Source organism: Mesoplodon densirostris, chromosome 3 (assembly GCF_025265405.1).
Source record: "Mesoplodon densirostris isolate mMesDen1 chromosome 3, mMesDen1 primary haplotype, whole genome shotgun sequence".
NCBI lineage: Eukaryota > Metazoa > Chordata > Mammalia > Artiodactyla > Ziphiidae > Mesoplodon > Mesoplodon densirostris.
The window spans coordinates 10,973,865-10,985,281 of record NC_082663.1 but is presented as its reverse complement, the minus strand read 5'-3'; positions in this window follow the sequence as shown (position 1 = coordinate 10,985,281).

The following is an 11,417-nucleotide window of genomic DNA, read 5'->3' as shown; positions in this document are numbered from 1 at the left end:
TATATGGAAGTAATTAGAACTGGAAACTGAATGCTTGAAGTCAATCTCGATGTAGTGGTGGAAACTTTAGCAATGGAGATATCTTGTATCATGAAAATGACAAAAATCTCTCAGAGTGTTCATGTGTAGCAGGAAATGAGTCACCTGAAGAAATGCAGCTTCCAGGACCTCATTGAAACTTTCATCCACTTGAGATCTTAACCATCACATGGTCCTAAATATTTGAACTAGTAATTCCAACTACTTGATATAGAAAAGCTGCTTTCCTAGGGGATACATGATTTTCTAGGTTTGTTTTAAAAGGGAGATAAATATAAAGGTGAATAAATAGATCAAATATATCACATTACCCACTTTTTAAAGTTAGGAATAATCTGTCATTTGAAGTATTTGTTATGCTTGAAAGATTTTGACTTATTAGAGAACCCAGTAGATCAGTCCTATGATCTCAATCTAAAAATATAAAATTGATTTCAGGTTTATGATTTTAGTTTGAAAGATATAAAATATTTTTAGTTAATGCACAGAGTGTTTGAATATTTTAGCAAACTACTTTTTACTATATTTATAGCTTTACTTTACTAGGTTTACATACGTTGTTTAAATAACTTTGTTCAACTTTGTTCAATCAGACATCAATTGTTTAAAATAAAATCAAGCTTAAAAAATTAATAAATGCAGTGTAAAATGCTTAAAGGAAATTAATGAATTAATTTTAATTGTGGAACTAATTTATTTATAAGAAATCTACACATGTAAACATTAATCAAAGCCCTCGTAAAGTGATTGACTTTATATGAAACTTACTTGACTTTTAACTTGAAATTAAAAGTAAAGAAAAACAAAAACAAACAAAAAAAAAAGTAAAGGAAAACCAGGTTCTTAAATCTGTAATCTTCGGAAACTATGATTCTCTTAAACCCAAGCAATTCTTTTAGTCTAAAATTGTTACTCTTTGATATTAAATATCCACATTGATATCTAAATGGATAAAAAATTCTATGTTGTTTCAGATCACAGTAAATGAAACTGTCACCTATGTCTGACAAATGTATGTTGTTGATTTTATGGATATTTAAAAATTTCATCATATTTCTGTATAGTAACCCAATATATTTTGTCTGCTAATTCATGAGGACAATCTATTCTTTTTTCAATTCTCTCTCACTCTTAAATCCCAAAGCTATATCTATGTTTCAAGCATGGGGTCAAAATAAAAAGAGTTAGAAAATAATCTAATGTGTGCATTCCCACAGTGTGATTAAAACAATAATTGAGACTTGGTTTTCTTTCCCCTGGGATTCTTTCTCTATGTTTCCTTACTGCACAAACTCCAATGAATAGCTTGTCTTTATGTTCAATGCCTTCAATCTGGTGATATTAAAATATTGCTCCTCTGGATGTCATTAGATCTTAAAATAATTTTGAAAAAAATTGTATTACCTTTAATTCCCAACATTTAGAGGCACTTTTTATTAAACTTTTATTTTTTATTTTTTTATTTCCAGTCTTTGGGGATTGGTCTCTTAAATTGCCTGCTTATGTCATATTATCTAAAAATTGTATAATTTGCCCCCAAAGAGCAGCTTTTATTTAGCATATAAAAAGTTTGATCATCTATGTCATGAAAACTATAGTTTAATTAGAAAAACAATTTGAAATATCTATGAAAATCCTTGATCCTATGAGTAAGATTATCCTTACATAAAAGTATATAAACACACAGGTCTGTCTTAGTGGTTTACTCAGTATCCCCTACCCTTGTAAAACATTTTTTTCTCTTATAGTTGCTTCTTACTTTCCACCAGACCTTCCCTTTTCCTGCACCATAAATGTAATTGTTGCAAAAGTGGGTCTTTTCCTATGAAATAAAAACTCTTATATCCTTAGAACTTACCTCCCCAGAGCAGAGCTTGAAGCAATGACATAGGTGGAGGTATGGGGAAATAACTGTAGGAAGGAGGAGGGAGATTGCAAGGAGACAGTCACACAGAGGATGGGGAAGCCAATGAGGGGAGTGCTTTGCCCAGACCACAGTTGTAGAAAATGGGATTGATTCTGTTGATACCTCCCAAGCAATGTACAAAGTTTTTCTTGAGAATTTTCCTCCTGAAATACAGGGAAGCTAGGGAATATACCCATATGCCTAAAGGGTAATCCTGGGTATCTCAGCTCTCCTACATTCTTTGTATGTATTGGAAAAGAACTTAGAAAGGCTTTGGAGTAGAAGGTTGTATGACTTATAGTTTAGGCATTAGATGGGATGCCATCAGCACAAGCTGATCTTACATGAAATTGTCCATTACAGTGGCTGAAATCAGAGGTGTTCTGAGAAGTTGGGACATATAGCATTGGTCGCATCTGTGTCATCACTCCCTTATCAAAGAACAATTATATTATTATGAATTCATTTGTAACAAAAATTTACCTTAATCCTTGAGAGGGAGAATAAAGAGCTTTCCATGAAATGGGTAAGGAATGTGCAAAGAGGGACAGCCTCTCACTCATAAAACATCTGGTTTTGTGAAATGCTGATTACTGTCCTACAAGTTCTGCCAAAATCTAAACACCTTTATCTCCAGGACATTTCTTTATGGGGTAACCCATTTTCCAATAGACCTGTATACACTTAATCTCCCAGAAAAAAAATGGGGCAATTTTGACCCACTAGAGAGTTACAATGCCATTATGAGAGAGTTATGTTCAATAAACATAACTGAATGGTGACAGTTAGTGACTCATGAATTTATATTTGTTATAATTTGTAAAGTTATCAAGAGTATTTTACACTAGGTAAAGCAGATCCTGTGACATATATTTATCTTCTACTGTATTTTAGGGAGTACAACCTCAGACAAAAAAAAGACAAGGAAAAATAGAGTGAGACAGGGAAGGATAGAAAGCCATGCAAGTAGCCATCACTTGGTATCAAGCACTACTGACTACTCAGTCTTGCAAGATCCTCTTCTAAGAAGCCATGCAAATGATTGTCAGTTTGACCTGTTGGGAGATGGAAGGAAGAAAGATGTATTCACCAGTTTTATCTCAGATTGATTTAGATTTTGCCTTATGGGGCATTAATTCACCCAAAAGTAAACATTGTGCATAGAAATCTGTCAGTCCTGTGGCTTCTCCTGCCTCAGGGTCAACAACAATGCCCCAGGGTGGGAGGTAAAGTGTGTGTAGTATGAGAATGAGGTGGACACTCTTTGCATTATGATACTTGAATTTGTCCAGAATCGACAAAATTTTGTCCCAGTATGTAGCCATTCCAAACTGAAAATTAATGCCAAACTTTGATACCTAGCATGTAGCTACTCTCTCCCTCCACGCTCCTGATCTCTCCCCTTTCTCTCCACCCTATCTCAGCTATTTTAAGAATGATGGGATCTAGCTGTCCTGACCACACAGGGTTCTGAAGGTCATACAGCTATCTGCTCAAATAATACCTTATTTAGGTCTCCATTGACTGCCCCATTTAAAATTGTAACCTCAATTTTAGTCAATTCTTATGCCCCTTCTTTCCTTTTTTCTATAAAGCATTGATTATCTTTTAGCATCCTATGTATACACCTAATCATTTTTGAATTTATGTCTACCCCTCTGGAATATAAGCTCTGTAAGGAGGAATTCTTGTTTTTCTTCTCTGAAGTAGCCTCATTATCCAGAAAGTTTCCTGACACATTGTAATCATTCGATGAATACATTCTTAAAATACTAGGAATGTTTGAATGAATATATCTTCATAACTATTTAGTCATTTTCTGGTCTAAATAGACTGGGTAAAATACCTAGACACATTTCGAATGAGTGTATTAGAGTCAAATTATTATTCATATTAAACATCTTTATTTTAAAAAATATAATTTTTGCATTCTATCTTATATTTATCTTTTCCATGGTTTTTTACCTGCAATTCTACTGAAATGGACATTTTTCACAGGTATATTTTTTAACTTTGAGTAGGTGAATGTTTTACTTCCTGATGCCTTGGGTTTGTCAAACTCATCTTCATTTTGTTTTGTACAGCGGATGACATGCCAACTGGTCATAGAATTTTTGGGGTTATATTTACTTCTTTTTCATACATCGTAGAGATTTCTCTGCTGTTATCTGGCATCTAAAATTGCTGAGAAATTGAAAATCATCTGATTTTCCTTTTTAAGTGACTTCCTTTTCTTTTCCCTGGATACTTGCAGGTTTTCATCTTTAAACTTGAAGATTAATGACTTTTCAAAAAAAGTCTCAGTCTTTTTTTATCTTTGTTAATGATTTTTTGAGTCACTGAAATACAGTGAGTGTTTTGAACTGCCTATTCAGTTTTTCTTTTATTATAGGAAATGTTCTTATATTTATTCTGGACATTTTCTGTATCATTTTCTTGGTCTATATATACATTTTCAAACACATCAATTACATGCACTTTATACCTGTAGTGCCTCTATCCAGAAAAATAATCTTCTTGAAACTCATTTTTACCTGTTTGCTTTCTCTCCCTCCTCTGTGATATTCTAACCTATGTCCCCATTGTTGTTCCTATGACTGTTGTACCTAAAGAGTCCATTTTTCAGGATTTCATTTTCCCCTATAAAGAATATTAAATATCTCAATTGTATTGTCATCTACTTGCTTTCTTTTCTTTATTCTAACAAGTATGCCTTCAACGTATTCTAAATGTCATTTTAGTTCATGTTGCTCATGTTTTGTTGAGTATCTGTAATGCTTCAAAACTTTGTACCATAAAGTGTACTCTCTTATAGAGTGAATTTTTGAAACATCTTATCAGTAACTTTTTCCTTGATAATAAAGTATTTTTCAGCTGTTTTTTCCCATAATTAGTATTATATGAGTATTTATATTTGAGTCAGCTACTTCTATCTGTATCCCCCACTTCCTTCTCCCAATCATTACCAGATAATTATTGGTTAAATTTTTAAAATTATTTTATTTTCAGATGTTCATTTGAGTGATAGTTATGAAGAGGATGCTGAGGTTGTTTGGGGAGATTCTGAGGGACTCAATAAATAACACCCCTCTTCCCTACCCGTGTTCTAAAGAAATTATAAAATAATATAAAGAATGGTAGAAGAAGAATAACCTTTATTCTTAATAGGAGTTGATTTGAAGCACGTAACTCAGCATGGAAAACAAATAGACATGCTATATAAATAGAAAATTAGGCAGAATCCCATGCACATTCTGCACGTTCTTAGAAAAGCCAGATTTATCCTTGTCATGAGGCTGCCTGTTGACATAATAGCTGAGTCGCTTGCTCCCACCAAATGTGGTGCTTTCTCCTAACAGGAAGAAGGGCAAAACAACTATGCCTCTCTAGTTTTTCATTCCTTTTTAGTTTTCCAATCAGATAAAAGAATTTAGTCTTAAATTTAGATAGAGTGAATAAAAGATCCAGAAGGGAGATCCATATTTAGATCAATTTTCTCTACAGGGAAAGAACCATATGGATTTGGGAATACTTGCCCGCCCCCACTCCACACCCCCACAGTAGTGGACAGGTGAAGTCTAGGAACATTTTACACACAATTCCTTTCTCAGTTCATTGAACTGTATGTTCTATAAACTAGTAGCTAGTGTTATTGTTTGAAGTTTTATTATGATATGTGTCTGAGTATTTCTCATACTTCATTTTATCTGACTGAGCAGGTGGATACTTACACAGTTGATACAGCTAACATAGTTATTGGTATATATAAAAACCTTAAAAGAATTTGAGAGGGGGGAGAGAGAGAGAGAGAGAGAGAGAGAGAGAAAGGAAGGAAGGGAAGGAAGGAAAATGCTCAAAATTACTAATCAACAGGGAAACACAAATCATAACTACAATGAGATATCACTTCACACCTATCTATTATCAAAAACACAAAAGAAAACAAATGATGGCTGGGAAGTAGAGAAAAGGGAACCCTTGTACATTGTTGATGGGAATGTAAACTTGTACTACCACTCTGGTAAGCAGTATGAAGCTTCCTCAAGAAATTAAAAATAGAACTATATGATCTTGCAATCCCACTTCTGAGTATTTTTCCAAAGGAAATAAAGTCACTATCTCAAAAAGAAAGTGGTACCTCTATGTTCACAGAAGCATTATTCACAATAGCCAAGGTATGGAGACAACATAAGTTTCTGTCAATGGATGAATGAATAAAGAAAAAGTGGCTTATATATACAATAAGTATTATTTGGCCCGAAAAAAAATAAGAAATCCTGTTGTTTGTGACAATGTGGATGAAACTGGAGGGCACTAAGCTAAGTGAAATAACTTAGACACAGAAAGACAATTACTGCATGTTATCACGTACACGTGAAACTTTAAACAAAAGGTTAACTCATAGAAACAGAGAATAGAATGGTGGTTGGCATGGGCTGTGGGGGAGGAGAACAATGGGGAGTACAATATAGTAATAAAGTACAAAGTTTCAGTTATACTAAAGTCTGTGGATCTAATATATAACATAGTGACTATTGCTGATAATAATGTGTTACATAATTGAAATGTGCTAGAAAGTAGAACTTAAATATTTTCATCTCCCACCCCTCCAAAAAGGTAAATATGTGAGGTGATAGATGTTTAAATTACTCAGTGGGGAAATCCACACTGTACACTACAACTATCTCATAATTTTATTTGTCAGTTACACCTCAATAAAGCTGAAGAAAATCCAAATAACTTACATAAATACTCCCCTTTCAAGATGGTAGAGCATAACACCTTACTCCTTAAAGTCACATAGTGACTTTCTTCTAAAGAACACAGCAAGGAGAGAGGGAAAATAATAACTTCACAATGGAAAAACCTGGCAAACACTTCTTCAGCCAGATAATCAAGGTCAACATCAACAGCCATAAACCATGTTGATAATATGTACCCTTGATATGGTTGGATGACAATGACCCTTTACCTCTTTGCTACTCCTCCCCCAGGACACATAAACCTGATATAATTATGAGAAAATTATCAGACGTATCTCAGTTGAGGGGCATTCTACAAAATGTCTAACCCATACCCATCAAAACAAGAAAAGTTTGAGAAATGGTCAGAACCAAGAGGAGCATCAAGAAACATGATGACTCAGTTGTGATGTGGTATTCTAATGGGCGCCTGGAAACAGAAAATAGACATTAAAGAGTAACTGAGGAAATCTGAATAAAATGTGAAGTTTCGTTAATAATAATGTACCAGTAGTGGCATATTAATTGTAATAAATGTACTATACATACAGAAGACTATATTATTCAGTGTGAAGTATGTCAAACTCTCTGCACTATCTTTGCAAATCTTTTGTAAACCTAAAACTCCCATTAAATAAAGCTTATTTTTAGAAAAACAGTAGAGGAATATCTTCAAATTTCTAAAATAAGATAATTTTGAACTTACCATTTAATTTGAAGCCAAATTAATATTTACATAAGAGGGCATATTATGACCAAGGGTGTTTCCCATGCAAGACACTTTTTGAAAGTATGATTCCAAAAAAATAATATTGCAACAAAACCAAGATGAATCATCAGAATATGATAAAATGAGAACAGCTGTTTCTACTAAAATACATAATTTTATAGAAGTAATTATTTTAAAAGTTAATAAAAAGATTTGTTCACAATATAACATAGAAAGAGTAAGAGGGGGACATAAAATAGTAAAGCTTAACACTCTACCCAGTCCACTCAAATTAATCTCGAGAACAATTTTTCTAACTATTTCCTGTGATGCACTTTATATTCACAAATGAGACTCATCGCCTCAGGTATAATCAATGATTCTTACTGCTGTTTTGTTTTGTTTTTCTTTTGGCTCTAATTTTCTTTATATCTTAGAAATATTTTGGAACTCAACTGTACATACATTTCCTTTCCTGATTTACATCAGGTATATAATCTACCTCCTTAGATAACCTTTAATTTCAAAAAGATTGTTATTGTTGTTTCCCTTGTGTTATTTATATTTAATCTTATTATAGTGGTATAAGTATCAGTTTTAGCTGCTCCGCATCTACCAGAATTAGCTTCTTGATGGGTGTTTTCATTTTCTCCTTAGCTTAGTATTTCTCGAAACATTTACTCCAGAGGTCTGCATACAGGCTTCATAAAAGAGGGTTAATTAACTGACTAAAAGGATACATAGCCATGGTATATTTCATGAATAAAGAAAATTATTTAAAGTTGACAACTTACTTCTAACTAACGATCACCTTGAAGTGTGGTCTATTATCATAAAGGTGATTCAGAATTATCTAATGATAAAAATATCTCACTATATTCAATACATACAGCAGAGTAAAGCTATATTATATTTGGAAAGCCCATGACAGAGTCAAAATCACATCCATGTTATTATATCAAGAAGGTAGACTTTATGCATTGTTTCCACTTTCTCCCCTCTCATTATCCCATCTGTACACATTAGTTATGTTTCTGTCCCCTGTAATCCACTGAATATGCTCTTTCAAGGTAGACAATGACATATCTCTTGCCAAATCCAGTGGTCACATCTTTCTGTTACCTGAATACTCAAAAGCTAATTTAATTCATTAATCTAATTCTCCTTCTTGCAACTCCTTTTTCCTTCAGCTTCTAAGGAAACACATAGGTCTGGATTACTTCTTCCTTCATTAGACATCTTTTTGAGTATTCTGGTGGGCTCTATTTTTTTCACAGCTCTAAATGTGAGGAGTTCCCAGGGCTTGAGCCTGATCTTCTTTCTCTGTATCCATGTGTTAGCTCTGTTCCTTCATCTAGTGCCAGGACTTTGATACATGTACTCTTTAAAGACCTCGGTTCTCAATCTCCAGCTCTGATCTCAATTCTGAAGTCCAAGCACATATGTCAGAATCCCTATTTGACATCTCCACCTCTGTATCCAGTTGACATCTCACCCTGAACATCTCAAAATAAAACAACTGGCTGACCTTCCTTAACCCCACAGAAAACAGTTTCTCTCTCAGTGGTATAGAAAGAGGTGGATGGAATTGCATATGTTTTGGAAGTTGAGGTGACTGGACGTCCTGGTGGAGGTTATATTACCAGGGTGCCATATTTGTTACCATGTTAGTTTCCAAAATTATTCCTCTTTCCCTAAGTGCATTTCTATAAAGTTTGAATTATAGTATAGCTGATTAAATTGCCTTGTTCAACAGCAGATCTCATTGAATTATTTCTTTTTGTGCTACTGTATGTAGGAATTTGGTCTTTCTTTTGTTTTCATTGAAAAACAAAAACTAGGGGACACACACACACTATCAGATCTGATATTATTTATCAGGAATTGGTTTGTTCTCAGCTAAAGGTATATTCTGTTCATTTGATAGTCATAACACTATTAAACCTGGGATTTCGTGGTCACCATCAAATCAAGATATTAGTGATTCTGTTGTATCCTAGGACACATTATCTAAAATAATTTCTTTTCCACTGAGGAATAAAGAAAAAAAATAGAATGTTTGCTGCAGTAAAAATGTTATATAACAACTAATGCTTACTACCTTATGAATATTTCCACGGTAATTTTTGAGTAGTCTTTTAGTGGCTAATATTACCTATGCTGTAATAAAGAATTATTCAGGTATATCAAATATGCATAATAAATATAACTCATTGTGTCTTGAATCAAGCTGTTGAACTAAATATCTAAAAACTTAACTCAGTAACTTGTCTTTGAATTTCACTGGAATTAGCATAAGGAGGAGTGTAGGAAAGAAAATGTAAATCTATCTAGGAAAAATGTTAAATGAGAATCAAATAACATGAAATTAAACATATACCTTTTAAGCTATTTTTAGCATATCTTAACAAATAATTGAAGTTGATTTAATGTTTTCACTCAACATTTTCTTGTTTTACAAGGTTATAAGAAAACAAAGCACCTAATAACTGTGGGTTGACCCATATATGTGACAGGGCGAGTTACTATGGTCATTATAAGCTTTTAAAAGATACCAAAGGAACTACTACAACAATTAAATTAATCAAGTAACCCATGTAACTCTTTGTAATAAAATGCTTTCAAGATTAATTATATAAATATATGTTTTAGTAACCCATTTATTATAAACTCTAATGTTAACTACCCTTAAAAATGTAAGACTTGTCCAGCACTAGAATCATATCTTTAGTATAGACTTTTTATGTTCTATCTGGGGATGATAATCAAGAATAGAGCCATAATCCACAAAATAGATCAATCTTTATTTTTAAAAATGAATCTCCAATATAATTACTGATTTCTACTGTATACCCTGAACATCAATTGAGATTATGCTATTTCAAGATGAAAATAACCATTTAAAGATTTAGAAAAGGATGTAACAAAGTGGAACGGAGGATTATTGTCTTTCCCAAAGTCATGACCAAGAGGACCTTGATGTTCCCTTTGGCATCACTAAACTTGGACAGATTTCTTCCTGACTGTTGGATCCTGATTTCTATTGTTTTAGACTATTTAAATTAGAAGACTTATAAATGCAAATTCTTTCCCTGCCCTTTAAGGAGACTTAAATCTCCTTAAAAACTTCTTGCCAGTTTTATAAACCACTAATGTTTTTCTCAATAACTTGGTTACCATCTTTTTGAAATGTAATCATCCAGGAAGCTAACATTCCCATCTTCCAGTCTGTGTGATAAAGTCACAGCTTTACTTTACTAGGCACCAGTTAACCAACACAGGCGACATAATAGCAGAGAAAAACATTTACAAATTCAGGACCAACTTAACTCCTGAACACATCCCATTCTTCATCCTTCCCTACAAGATCCTCCAGTACATTTCTGCTACCTTACCCCAGTGCTTAGAAACCCTTCTGCCTTTTCTTTCAGCAGAGTTTAGTTTAATCATTCTCTCTTATTGCAGTGGTCTTGAATAAAGTCTTCCTTTAACTTTATCCAGTGATTTTTTTTTTTTACTTTGACAGTCATCAGGCATCAGAAGTCTCATTTCAAAGAAATACAGCATTCATTTCAACAATGATATTGTAACTATCTGGATGAACTTTTCCTTCAGGACCAATACATACTAACAGTACCTGTATTTGTTTTTAATCTTGCTGGCTCTACAACTCAGTATCCACACTCAGGATGTTTGTGAGCATTTCTGGCTGGCATTTGGTTGGCACATCCAGATGCCCCCATTTCTATAAATCACATTAACTTGTCTTTTCACTTATAGAACCATTTAAATTTCCCTTTTTACAGTGATGATTCAGAATTAAATACCCTGTTCATAAAATAAGATTATAGTGTCCTAAGTTATTTGACATACAACTACATTGACATCTTAAAAGGGGCATTTTATGACACAATAATAGCCATTCTTATTTACCAGGAGATTGAGAAAATAAGAGTTTAATAAGAATATAAGTTTATGGCAAGGGACATCATAGTGCTCTTACCACTTAAGAAAACTTGAA